The sequence below is a fragment of the Hyposmocoma kahamanoa genome, unplaced genomic scaffold (assembly GCF_003589595.1).
Source record: "Hyposmocoma kahamanoa isolate Upper Pololo Valley unplaced genomic scaffold, ASM358959v1 212, whole genome shotgun sequence".
NCBI lineage: Eukaryota > Metazoa > Arthropoda > Insecta > Lepidoptera > Cosmopterigidae > Hyposmocoma > Hyposmocoma kahamanoa.
In genome coordinates, this window is record NW_020653733.1 from 286,840 (window position 1) to 301,593 (window position 14,754).

The window sequence follows — 14,754 nt, forward strand, 5'->3', positions numbered from 1 at the left end:
AAATGTTTTATAATTATTTCTAATAATAGTAATTCTGTTTTTGTGCCTACTCAAAACGAGGTTGTCGAATTCAGCCGACAATATGCAAATTTCATACGATATTTATTGTCATCGTTACTTTTGTTTTATTTATTTTAATACCCAGAAGTGTGGCTACTAAGCATTCGCAAAAGTATAATACTAAACGTAGAAGTTAAAGTCAGTATAGGGAATCGAACCGTCAACCTCTCGATTGGGAAGCAACCGTTCACCCTCTGAGCTACCACAGTTCTAAGAAAAACAAACACGAGACACCTTCCCATTCTACTAATTAATGATCGCGACGCAGACTTCACGTGCGAATAGTCTATGAAGGTAAAATATAGAATAAGAACATATAGAAGTTTATGCACATTCCAATAGTTTCGCGCGCTTTAGCGCATTCAATCTGATATAAAGTAATAATGTGTTTAATTCGCTCGAAATGATCTTTCAACTCGACGTCAAGGCGCCTATTTTGCGTGTTTCGTTAAAGTTCGTCCGGTAAGACTTTCACAACACGAGGGTTTTTCTGTGTAGCTTTCTTTCTAAACAATTACCTACGCTATCTTATTGCAATAATTGATTGCGATAATTGAGGAAAGATTGGCAATGCCATGAAAACAAATAAACAAATAAATCTACTATGAAAACTGTTCTGCATTGTATCAACGAAGCTGTGGACGCTAACCGCCGATTCCCATTTTGATGAACGAGATTTATCTGTTTGATATGTGACGATCGCGGTTGGAGTGAAATTGTTGTATTGTAATAAAATTTTTAGAAGGACAGTAACGCCGTGCATTGGCCATGGCTTGGCCATGACATGTCGGGTATAAAATATAAGCATATCTATATTATATTTTATTTCAGCCAATGAAAATTGATAACTTTTGTTACTTATACAAGAGGCGCATCATAAGTTTCCGGAATAAATAAGAATAAAAATAGTATAAATGGTCAGAAATAAATTTATTGTTTCGCAAAACATTCTCCGTTAGCACTAATGCACTTTTCCATGCGAATGAACCAATTTTGAAAACAGTTATGCCACTCCTCCGTGACAATCTCCGAAACGTATTTTTCATACTCTTCGACAGCCTCTTCAGGTGATGAAAATCGTTGACCGCGTAACTGGTTCTTAATTTTTGTAAATAAATAAAAATCACAAGGTGCCAGGTCGAGACTGTACGCGAGATGGCTCATAAGGTCAACGTTGTTCACCTTCAAAAATTAATTTGTCTGTCTGGCCGTGAGAGAACTGACATTATCGTGGTGCAAGATGTCTAGTTTTATTAAAAAAGAAGCAACATCCGCTTAGAGGCACTTTGCACGCTCGCCACTTTGGTTGGTTTCGGCTCATCTCTAAAGACCCATACGCTCGATTGTTGCTTTGTATTGGGATCGTAACTATAAATCCATGTTTTGTCACCTGTTACTATGTTCCACACCAAATTTGACGCCCCTTCGTTGAATCTGGTAAGCATGGCATTGCATCAAGTGACGCGATCCATTTTTTGAGCCTCAGTCAAATTGTGTGGGATCCACCGAGAGCACAGTTTTTTCACACCCAAATGTTTGTGTAGTATTGATTGTATTTGACTCATGCCTATGCCTAAAGATGCCCGAATCTCACAGTATGTCACATGCCTGTCCGTTTTGATCATACGGCGCACAGCATCGATATTTTTATTGTTCACAGCAGTGGACAGGCGACCATCACGAAATTCGTCACTGAGATTCACACGACCGCGTTTGAATTCTGCAAACCAGCTATAAATAGTCTTCTTGCATTGTGTTTCATCGCCAAAAGCAGTTTGAAGCCGAGCGAAGCTCCGCTGAAGTGTTACATTACCCTTAAAGTCGTACGAAAATCATACTACGAAAATGTTCATGAGTTAAATCCATGGTGATGTAGACAACCAATTTCTGAAATGACGCCATAATACAAAAACAAGTGACAGTCAGATGAAACAAACTGTATTCTACAGCCAAAGAGTTCCATTTACAAATGTTGTAATTACTTTTTAAATATTGTTTATTGTGACAATTCCGGAAACTTATAGCGCGCCCTATGTATAATTGCAGGTAACTTAGGTAAGTACGTCTCGCTGTATTTAAGGTTCAACTCGTCAAAAAATAAAAAGCAGGAAGTCTTCTCACTGGAAGCCATATTGAAGAAAGGTCACATTGTCAACCGGTTATTACATTTAAGAAAGTATTGATCGCAACATGTTGTGATAAAAATACACTGCCATGCACCACCGCCTGCCGGTCGGCGGTAATGTCAGTGCGTTGCAATAGGTCAGCCCGACGCGGGCGGCCCGCGATCGCCAGCCCCCGCGACTGCTGCTCGGCTGATGACCCGCCACCCGACGGCTATTTATGCCTCTTAGCCACGTAAGAACCTTTAAACTATCGGAAGGGGTTGTTCCGATATTTAAAAATTGGGGGTTTAAACTATCGGGCTATCTTGGAAGATTTTTTACCTACGTTTTAACTTCCTCGGTGGCCGAACAGTTACCATGCTGGCCTGTCACGCATAAGTCCCGGGTTCGGTTCCCGGGCCGAGAGAAACACTTCTCAGGTCCACATTTATTGCTCTCGTGAGTCTGGGTGTAATTTGTGGTTATCTATGTGTGTATCTATGAGTTCCCTGGTTTGTTCCCTGGTGCGGATCTATGATTGTATGCGTTATTTATTTATTTTTATTATGTTATTATTTATTTACGTAGCAATAGACGGCCGTGATGCAGAGAGTCCAAATACCTATAATCATCTTTGAAAGTAGACATCTGAAACAGAAATTCTTTTGTTCACAGGCTAAGACTTATACCTTATGTCTACAACTCACGACACTGTTGTCCACCCTCCAACTGTTTGCCAGTTTTAATAAAGTCTACTTTTTCATGAATGCCAGTGAAAACTATTTCTCTTAAGGACGGCTAACAAAGCGCTATTTCAATTTACAAAGCGTTCAAAGAGAAAGAAAAGAGGCACAAAGGATCACATCATAATAAGAAGCTTTGTGCCACTCGGCGGCTGCACTTTTTGTATTGTTCTCGCCGACTAACTGGTTCACCGACAAAAGAGTTTCAAGAGCACACCTAAGCTGAAACAAACAGATGGTAAGCGAAAAGATCAAAGGCACTTTAAACTTGATTAACTAAAGCTCGTTCGAGGAGTTGTTAGCATTAATGAATGTCGAACTATAGTCATTTTAAAACTTCGCGTCGATTGCTGTCGGCTTTAACGCTGAAGCTGATTAATTAGAAAACTCCGAGTGGTGTTGCGTGCGAAACAAATTAAAGGATTTGTAACGGAGCACGGCGGAGGTTTGCAACGAGTTGTTGACTATTGACTGTTTATGGGTCCTTGACAGAGCAAACCGGCGACAGCCCGTTTTATTAATGGCGATTTAAAGTTAATGAACGCACCTGGACGGGTGTTAGTTGATGGAATATTGCTGTTCTTTGTTGGCGCAACACGGACTGATAGTATAACTACATCAATTATTATAGATAATGTCGTTTTAACGATGTTTTTTTTTTATGTTTTTATTCGGAGTTTTCCATGTTTTTGGAGCTTCATATATACTTTGTAGTATTGTTGCAAGGCAACGCGTGACGATGACGTATAATTAAAATGACAGCAATATAATATATAATATGACGACATTAACGTCGTCGGATTTCGCGTATACGGTGCCGATGCGTTTTCATATCAAAAGCAATTGAAATTATATTTTATAAGTCTTTCTCTAACTCATGTTCTGACGCACCTGCCTATGTCGTGCCAGGGTTAATGTTATATACGCCTAGAACATTTAATAATTTCGGTTTATCAGTTGGTTTATTAGTTTACATCAAATATGTGAAAACAACGATGGAGCGCATTACGATTATGGTGTAGTGGAGTAGAGGTTGCGTCTCAATTGTCATTAGATGCACTGAAAAGAGGCTGTATGATTCATACGCAATACCTCTATAAGCGCTCACAAGCCTTAACGAGAGAAAGTAAAATCACTTGGAATCATCATAACCATCAAGTTCTTTACTTTTGTGGGGTTTCTCGGAACTTTTTATCTAGTAGCGATCGTAATGAATAAATTCGTCGAAGTGATTTTGGGCTAGAAAGTCCTGAAAAGCTTAATCACAGCTATATAGGGACAAAGTATAAATGTATGAATGTATAAAGTATAAATCTGAACAACGATTTAGAAGTTGTATGCGCCTCTAACTTTCGTTTCTTAACATTATATAATATTTGACTTATTGAAACATTTGCCAACATGAACACTAACAATACATTATCAAACGACTTTTTATGATTCCAAGTAACGGAAAGAGTAAGTAAAGAGTACATTTGGGAGGCACCGACACTGCACCCGTCACAATAATTACGGCAAAGTTTCACCATCACCCTTACCCTTCAAAACGGAATCGCAGTAATGCTCATATCACTGCTACGCCCTTATTACCGAATTCCCAAATTGCAACGTAAAATGCAAACTGAGGTTGAATTTGTATGTAACTCATGAATCCACGTGACTGTTGTCTGCCTTGGTGACTCGAAAAGATATGTAATATGGATCATTTGACGGTTGTTCAAGAGGCTTGTTTCCGCAATAGCCGACTTACAAATTGTCATACTCGAGAGCCCTTCTCTCTTCGTTTATGGTTAATGACCGTCCGGAGAACACGTTGCCCTTCGGCGGGATACGCCGCGGGCATTTTTTGCGCCAAACAGGGCTTAATATCCGGCCGGAGTTAGAAGAAAGTGTTAAGGTATATTACTTTCACAAGGCACTCTCATAGTCATGAGTACTCACTGTAGCATCAGCGGTTTAATACTATAAACCTCAGGGGAAGAGCACAACAAACACGCAATAGTATCTGGATTCCGTTTTATTTCTATATTTTTCACCAAATAGACACTCAAATACTACAAAAACCCTCTTCGTTCCCCCGCTCAAAATCATACAATTTCTTTACTAGCCGTGGCCTCTAGCGGCGTAATTGGTAATCATAAAATTAAAATGTCAATACAATTGCCTTCAAAACAAATACTCAATAATCATTTTCTAATAGTTCTAATCGCATTCTACAACTTCAATGTTTAATAATTGACGAATTAAATAATTATAATTGAACGTTATGACTATGATTAGAGCATTTTAGTAAAATGTGACGAAGCTCCGGAAGGAACAACTCTCGGCTACTAGCGCAGTACGTATGCATGATAATTACGAATTTAAAATCAATATGAATAAAAACAACTATTAGAATTATGCAATGGCCTACAGCATTTTGATTGACATAACTTGCAATTACATATTAATTTAGTATTTAAATAATTATAGTTTACTATTTAATTAAAGACGTTTCAGTAAGATGTGAAGTGAAGATAAGGCTTTGGGTGAATATTGTAACACTATGTTATTTATTTTGTCGATGACTGAAAGGGGAATGTTAAATCTGAGATTCATTTTCGGTTTATTATTTTTTAACAAAAAATGTTATTCAGGCTGAAAATCTGCAAATGCAAAAAATCCGCACATGAAATCGATTAAAACGGTTGTTCAACTAGAAATAGTAAGTTAACAACTTGAATGAAGTTCAGTGGTAGTCCACTATCGCCGTAGCCGTTATCGGTTGATTTTTAATTGAGAAGTGGACGGTTCGAATCCATTTGACGGCACATACCTACCTATGATTTTAACCTCTAAGCAACGTATATTTGTGAGTGTTCCCAATACCTCTAGCTGGCGGCGAAGGAATGCATCGGGACGCCTAAATCTCTCCTCAGAGGACACCCGTGCCCAGCAGTGTGACATATAATTGAAATCGATGGTGGTTTGTAAAGTATGAAACAATAAGTCGACAACAAGCGAATAGAGAGCCCTCTGAGCTCTGCAGACGCAATCATTTGTTATTTTCCACGGCATAAGCGTGCGAGTAACTCCTTTGTATTCAAGTATTTTAAAGCCTGCGGCGGCGCAAGCACTGGCACAAGCGCTGTCTGCTCTTTAAATGGGTCACTCCACGTGTTTCTTTGTTCTGCTCGGTTGCGTTTCGCCCGCGACGGGTAATTTCCTTCTCATTATTGAAACTTATACGTGAATCGTCGAGTCATTATCTTTTGTAACTTTTACGATAATAAATTGTATGTATAAAAGGTTTATAATTACTTACGACGACGGCTGCTGGTAAAAAGGTACGCCTTGAAACGAGGTGGCAATTAGAATTTAATTCAAACGAATGCAAAAGGGTGGTCAGTAGATTTTTTGGAGTTAAAGAACTGTTTGTTGTTGAGATTCGTTACGGACAACGTACAGCGAATATTTGGAGATTCGCGTTTGGCATATTCGTATATCTTTATATTTTATTTAACGACCCCACTTTTGTCCACTCCACGGTGCAAATACCTACTATTAGTACTTTTCGTTTAGTATTCCTATTTCGTTTCTATTCCTTGGTCATGGCGTAAACGCGAGAGTAAAAGGGCAGTCGCATACAGACGACAGACTAATACGAAGGACTACTGGTTTCTAGCTTAACTATCTAAAGGAGTCTAAAATACTTAAAGTTACAAGAATCTACTCGTAATTAGTGCGAAAGTTTGAAACTTATAAACTAATCTGACAGAGCAATTATACTCCCGTTAGAGTTGTTCGTACCCGCTAACAATGAAAAGGTCGTTTGCAGCTAACAAGCGCCGCGTGGCGCCCGCGACTTGCTCGCTGCAACTACAGCTCGATCTAGCTGTGGTTCTCACAAGAAACCAGTTTAAAACGACACGCTTGTCTCCGACTACTTAATATGGAACTGTTTGTAAATCGATTACACGCAGGTAACCGCAGGCAATTGTGAGTATATGAGTTTCAAATTGTTTAGTAGGCAATCTCATCTCTTTTTTGTGGGTAAACAAATGACACTTGTCATCGTCAATTTTAAACTGTACTACCGTCCCGTATTCTAATCACATAATTCTAACACTGCGAGAGCTATGCCATGATAGGTGTTGTTCCACTTTCCAGTCAAAAAGTAGTAAATAATGTGATGAATATAACGGTGAACAGATAGATAGAACAAGTAACAACAAGAAATTAAATTAAATTACTTAAAAACTGTCAGTGCTAAAGAATAATAACTGCCTCCGTGGCCGAACGGTTACCATACCGGACTGCCACGCAGAGGTCCCAGGTTCGATTCCCGGGCCGGGAGAAATATTTGTATGGCCTACAATTATTTCTCTCGTGAGTTTGGGTGTAATTTGTGGTTGTCTATATGTGTGTCCATGGCACCCGCGACACAGGGTTTCCCTAGTGCGGGGCTATGTTGAGTGTGTGCGTTATAATTATAATTATATAAATCACTAGCTTGTGTGCGCCGCAGCAAGCCAAATAAGTCATAGCTCAGTGCGGGTTTTGTCTTTTCGAGGACGGCGAGTTGCGGCGCATTGAGAGTAGAAACAGTGAGAAGTTTGTGTAGTGTGGGTAGTGTTAATGTTGGCTGAGCGTCAACAGTCAACCGTGACCATGGGACCTGTAAAGGGCCCGAAACGTCGGTTTGTTTGAAAAAACAAATATAACGCGATTTAAATCCGGAAAAATAGTTTCATTTCCTATAAATAGTAACAGTTTAAAAAATAATAAGAAAAATTAATGCAAATGTAAAAATATTTAAATATACACTTTCGGACACAATGCGAGACACCTCGCAGTTTCAGTATTGAATGTCCTAAACATAACAATGTTTGATTGATCAAAAACTATTAAGCAATTTTGAAACCAGCACTAAACGTCTTTTCCACGAATCCTTGTTGCAGTTTGGGATTTGCAAATCCAAAGGAAAGCTTTTTCTTCGACGATAACACTACTTTTGTATTCTAGCCCTTTACGACAAAAATGCGAGGTGGCTCGAATTACGTGTCCAGAAGTATATTATGTACCTATGAGTTATTATATATACCGGCAGAGCCCACTTGATATTTGTGAAATATAATTATAACTTTTTCACGATTAAACAGAAACCTCCACAAAAGTTTGCTCCATTTTCGCTGTGTTTTATTTTCATTGGATTACATCGATGTGCTAAGTTTTATTGCAATCGTTATTCAATAAACCGGATTCATGCCCTAATTTGCCACCCTTAGAGGTGGAATATTTTCTTCTAATTTTAATGGAACCATTACTGAGATGCCCCTTTCTAACAAAATAGAATCTTCGAAATCGGTTCACAAATGTCGCGTAAAGTACACTAAAAAAATACAGACGAATTGAGAACCTTTTCCTTTTTTTGAAGTTGTTTAAAAATAAATAAAATAAATGTCCCGCACAGGGATCTCCATGACTTTTCAAGTCAGTTCGAAACATTCATGAAATACGTAAATACTTAGTCGTGGTTATGATAAAGTATTATTTCGAAACAATGACACATGAAACATGACTATATTCGGGATTATTGCCTTAAAATTGAAACTTCGCAAGTCTGTCGTGTAACGCAATTGCTGACGCAAGTCTCCTACTCACCTTTCGCTTCATTGAAGTTTTCAAGTGTAACAGTACCCATATTTACGTATAACGCCTGTGAATGTTTGTACATTATGTAATTAGTTTATGCTCTTTATACATTTTGACATAATTTAGGAAATGGAACAAGCATGAAAAGTAGTAGTGCAAACGTGTTTGATTTAGAATTTAAAAGTAGTATAAGAGACATGGAATACCATAACTTTGTCCTTTGTTCAGTTGCGTTAAGAAGTACTTGTTGTTAATGGCCAACTTACCACCAGAATTCGTCCATCTACGCCATAGTTCAAAGTCCGCTACGCGCTTTATGTGTGGCAAACCGTCGAAGTGGCAAACATCACTAGTGGGAATTGGGTACACACATGTCTTTTTGTACAGATTTGAATAATAATAATAATGGTTATTTCACAAAATAGTTTATAACATAATAATGAAGTTCCTGACTCCTGAGCTAAGTATAACTTATTTGACAGGAATCAGTGTCCTCTCCCAAATTTTGGCAAGGCTTAGTCTATTTTATGAGAAAACAGAAAGTGATAGAATTTATTATAATTATAGTAATGTTTCTAATAATTATTATAAGTTGGACACATTTCATATGCAAATTGTGATAAATAGTCTGTATGTGTGTTGTTTGTGTTTAATTTTAAATCTTTGGCAAGCATAAGTTCGTTCGTGTTGGGAGTTCCGCTGATGCAGATTCAGAGCGGAAGGCAAAGAGACTAATTGACAGACTCTCTAGTGGAATCGCTTCGAAATCTTGAACCTTACAATTTACTTTTTCCATTGGTCGATCAAAAAGAACACCATCCTTAAATCATTGCTATACCACCCATTCGAACGAAGCTTTGCTTCCTTCTTCCTAATGAGTACGGTAAAGGGATGGAATAAACTATCGACATCTGTTTTTCTTTCGGAAACGATTTTTGGCTATCGGTCGACATTCCTTGTTAATTAAAATTATTGCTTCTTCGAAATAAAACTGTTTATAAGTTTGGGGTAAATTAAGGAGTTCTGGTTGAAAAAAAATAAATGTAGATGGCATAGATAGACGAAAACCATGTTAAACTTTAAGGTCCAGTTTGAGTTTCGGGATACACCTATGAAATAACAGGAAACACAATTGGTTTGCTTTGGCAAAACTAAGATATCCATTGTAAGGTTCAGAGAGCAGGCGGCGAAGTTGAATCACTCTACAGGGATTCACACTGTACTATTGTTACGTACTGCAGACGCAAACACGTGTGTTGACAGAGCCTATTTTGAGTAGTTTCAGCCTCTTAAACAACAAGTTGAAACCCCTACCTTCGCCCCCCCAGTCGCCCCCTGCGGTCGCTTTGTCTTACCGCCCACTTGTTACTCCCGTTCTTTAGAAACATTGCCCAAGAGCTCCCCAATTTTGATACTGAGCGCACTTCACACCATGACAGTGTGCTTTGGAATTGTTGGTTATTAAACTCGGTTAACCGTTAATTAAAAACATTTTACGATTTGAAAGTATTAAAAGTAAGTAAATTTGTATTAAATGGCATCCGAAAAGAATTAAAGGATCGTCGTCGGTCGAATTTATACAAGTTCTACATGCGTTTAGAGTGCACTTACACGCTACGCCGTAGCATTAACGTAGTGCTGTCGTAGCTCGTAGCTTACTCGATGCTTGTGATGATAATAAAATGTCGTGCATAAAATCTGAGCGTTATTGGTAAGCGTTATATGACCCTTATATAGCTTAATGCTCACTTTAGTAGTGTAGAATAAATAAGGATCAGCAAAATAAGGCTTTGGCAAATCAAGCACATCTCAAGTGCTGAATAACGTTTTTATTATCTATTCACTAGGTGAAAGCAAAATAAAAATTAGGTAGTTTATTTTTCATTCCCTAGTAGGAATATCTGCCTAAATTTATGAGTCTGTGATATAAACGTCTGTTGGTTTACGCGATGTGACACATGTAAATAAATGCTGTTCTGAGAAGTAACCGTACTTTGTCACGATGTCTATTCAAATGTCAATTATATTAACGCGAGCTCGCGAAAATTACTAAACTTAACCACCGATGTACGGAGTGCAACACAACTAAAATACAGCACGTTTCGTACTAAAAAACTGGCGTTCAGTGATCTCTGCCTACCTCTACTGTGGGACAAGGCCGTGAGCTTAAATATGTATTATGTATCTATGGATAAAAACACCAGCCAATATATTACATAGATACCGACATAATGCGTACCATTGCGTGCATCGTCATAAAAGTTTTGAGTCATCAAGCTGGTTAGCAGCAGCATGCGAACCGTGACAACATGCAGCTCAAGCAACTCACAGCTGCATGTTGTCACGGTTCGCATGTCTCCCAATGGTTCGCAGAACATTAACTTGTTGCACATAATCAAGTTGCACTTCGCCAGCGGCTGTTTAACTTAGGTTTAAAGTTTGCAGTCGAACCGCGATCGTGGCTATAATTAAATCCCATCCCAGCACGCTACATAAGGGTTTACAGTAAGATTCTCTTATTGAGGCTAGATATAAGTGTTAGAGTTTGCACAATTTTATAGCATAAGGGTAATACTAGCGCTTTTGTGGTGCGACAATTGGGAGAAATTGAACGATTGACATAGTAATAATACTATTCGGTAAGGTTAACCAATTTTACTTTATATTTCGTTCATGTATTAGGATTGAAAAGCTGTTATTGCCAAAAAGTAAAAAACTGTGAGTGTTTTTTTTATGTATTATGTAAGATCGTTAATATTATGTCGCCATATTATGCGGTACATATATATTGGCAAAAATAAAGTTATTTACACTGAAATACTCATCAAAACCACAAAATTTGTAAGTAAATAAATCACTAGCATAAAAGACGTTATTTATTATCTTATACAGCTAATTTATACAATTGTGCAGTGTATAATGTTATAAGACAGACCTGTATTCGGCTATTGTGAAATAATGCAAATGTTAAAAGCTTAAGTGGTTAATAGATTCTAAAATTAATTAGAACAAACACAAAAGTGGTATTTAGATCCGCTATGCTCTTTAGTCACGTTTACAGACTAGGGTTTATTTTTTTGGTCAAAAATACCAAAAAAATTTGGAAGAGAATCCTTTCATAGACACACTTCTGGTAGTAGTCCTTTAATTTTTGAAAAAATTTCAATGTTTCCCAAAACCGCTCTGATTTCCCGGTCTATAGTCGTAGCAGTTACAGCCTCCGGACCTCGCCAGAAGGTTCCCTTTCGACCGTTTTAAAAGTCTGTTTTGAATTGTATTAACATAAAACACTTAAGAGCAATCGGCAATGAAAGATTTCAAACGATCATCGACAGCCTCCTTTACCGCGCCACGCCAGAGTTGCAGGAATGTTGAAAAATTCAATGGATATTTTGTTACATTAAAAAAGTTGTTACAAGGATGTTCATAGCATTCTGCTGAGTCGATATAATTTTATTCGTAAACTCGAACTCGCGTCCGCCCGTGGTCGACAAACGGCGTTCCCTCTCTCTAGCAAATGAGTTGATTACCGCCGGGAATGAGGTGCGAATCCCAAATTATAATTAAAATTTCTAAATTATCCATCGCGGATTCTGTTTGTGTCCGGTGAATAAATCGCCGTATTTTTCTCTCAGATCGAACAAACGAAAATGGCGAATGCTGATGTTCTCGACTTGATTTAATTAACAAAAGTTGATTATTATGCAGAATATGAGCTGTGGATTAATTAAACTTTTTTTGTTTAAACAAACAAGTTGTCTCGAATTTTGATTACGGCTAAATATTTAGGTTTTATAATTGTGACGTAATCAATGACGAGCGCATTGTACATATATTCCGCATTTGTATTTTGGATTGTGGATTGTGTTATGTATATTTTACTGTAACCGATAAGTAGCTGGCATAAAGTGGAAAGGTTCTCTTTTGATCGAAGGGGAAAGTGTTGATATTCATCAACACTGCCGACACAAATATTTATTTAGAACCAAATTAAAATATTCTGTGAATCTAGCAAATTACGATTGTTTTGACGTTCCCTGCGGAGAGACGCCCTTTCTAGAAATCATTTGAATCACTGTAGATCACACGCGAAGAATCTGAACGGAATTCAACTGTGTGATTATATCGGTAATTATTGAACATTTACTTATGTAATTCTTATTACATTCCGAGAACCACAATGGTCTGCCAATGCTACAGCTTTGTAATGCTACAGTGGTGCAGCTGGAGGTTACATGCGAATCTTCTCGACGACGATGTTCCAGGTGTGGCAACGTGTTTTTTTAAAATAAACATATTCGTTATTTTATTATCTTTGCCATGTAAAGACTTGTGGTTAAATAGCTAATTAAAATATTATTCCAACAAACATTTATACATGAACATAAACAAACGCAATTTAAATACGTAAGACCTAAAGTTTTTTTTTATATAAGTAGTATTGTGAATGGATTATTAGTATGAATATATAACCTGTCCTTTAAGTAAAAAATATTAGGCAATACACTGCTAGACGTAAGCTTCAGCCAAAAAGGGGAGAATTAATGTCATGCTTAGCTGGAGGCAAACGGTTTCGTGGTTTCATTCCTAAGTAGCATCCTATAACTCCGACAGGGCTAAGTAACCTTCTATCAGGCTGTCGTGTGGTCGTCCATCAATCGGAATTAAGCGTTCTTCTTTCTATCTGACAATTAGTATAAACAACACAACATTTGGAGTGAAAATGGCCCGATAGTGTTTATACAGCTGGTTACCCTTTCAATGTTAGAGTTAATTAACAAACAGGGGCGGTTAACTTCACCGCAGTTACGTAGGTACGTTAAGTCGATGCGGAGTTGTTTGGGTTCTTATAGATACCACGGCAACAAACCTAATGTGTGGTAAACCATTGCAATAATACCAATGACATTTGACTGTTACAAACTCTCCTGTTGAAGCATAAAAAGTTATCGACTAATTTCGTCCGTTGAATCTTTAAACTCCTCTACTAAAAAATTTAATTTTGCAGATGTGGTCTTTTTACACCAAGTGTGCAATATTACCTTTGTTCAAATGTGCACTCATAACTTCGTCGCCGAGTAAAGAAATGTAAATGGAAAAACAAAAAAAATGGAAAACGAAAATATTTCAGTGATTTCAGTTGGAGGCTTTTTACTTATTATGGGAACAAAGAGGAAAATTTCAATAAATATGCTTTGAATGCAAAAAAGACGAACGCTTCACCACAATGTCGGCTGACGTCTCGCCTTTTTTCTAGTGATAGCTCAATGTTGCGAAAACCTTTTTTGCTAACACACCTTTTATGAAAATTGTCGAAGATCGTATTTTGAATTTGAATTCATTTTGTGTGAGCGTAATACTTTTTTTTACCACACAATTCCCATTGTTTTCATTTTTGTCCAAGTATTTGAGAAAACGCTAGCGTTTTTACACCAAATTGTAGCTTTCGGGAAGGGTAAAGCAAAGCGCTTCATATTCTCAGAGTATCACTCGCCGGTCCGTGGGTAATACAATCAAAATAACTAATTATACGAAATGTTCCAAGTATAAAAAGTACGTTAGGTAGCATATCTACACTATAGTATCTTCTAATAGCAGTAAACAATTTTATTACAGAATAATATTAATATCAGTGATAAAATGCAGCCACGAAGCTGTAACAGGAAATATAATGTAATTGAGCGTGTGTGTAATCACGTCGAGGTCACTAGAGTAACCTTCACGGTTACTTGTTATGCGTCGTGGAGGAATGGAATGACATCGCGAAGACGCTAAACAAATTATCTATGTATTTATAAATTGTTGAGCCATATACACTGTATATAATTGAGAAGCGCAAGCGTCGGCGAAGTAAGTTGATATTTAAAAAAATATTGTTCATTTCCCTTACAAAATCGAAATACAAAAGTGAAATCTGTATCTGTCTACTCCCCACCCGATCTTAGTACGAGAGGTACTAGGAGGATGTGGCGATACAAGTCAGTAGATGGGGATGCGATGCGGCATTTCTTGGCATTTTATGACTGGCGGGAGCTGTGCTTCTCTCCTGACGATCCGACGTGCTGCGCGTTTGCCGTCTCTGCGGTGATTATTCGGGCTATGGAATACTTTATTCCGTATTTCGCAGTCTCCTCCAGCGGCAAAACTCGCCCTTGGTTTAACGTTGAGTATGCTGCTGCGGAAACGCTAAAGCAATCTGCGTACCAGGCTTA

At 37.8% G+C, this 14,754-nt stretch overlaps 1 protein-coding gene across 4 annotated transcripts in view; it reads right to left on the minus strand.

Moving 5' to 3' along the window:
• The window catches only part of LOC113227642 (prothoracicostatic peptides-like), a 93,873-nt gene that overhangs the window by 14,392 nt on the left and 64,727 nt on the right, over window positions 1-14,754 (minus strand). The window lies entirely within an intron of this gene.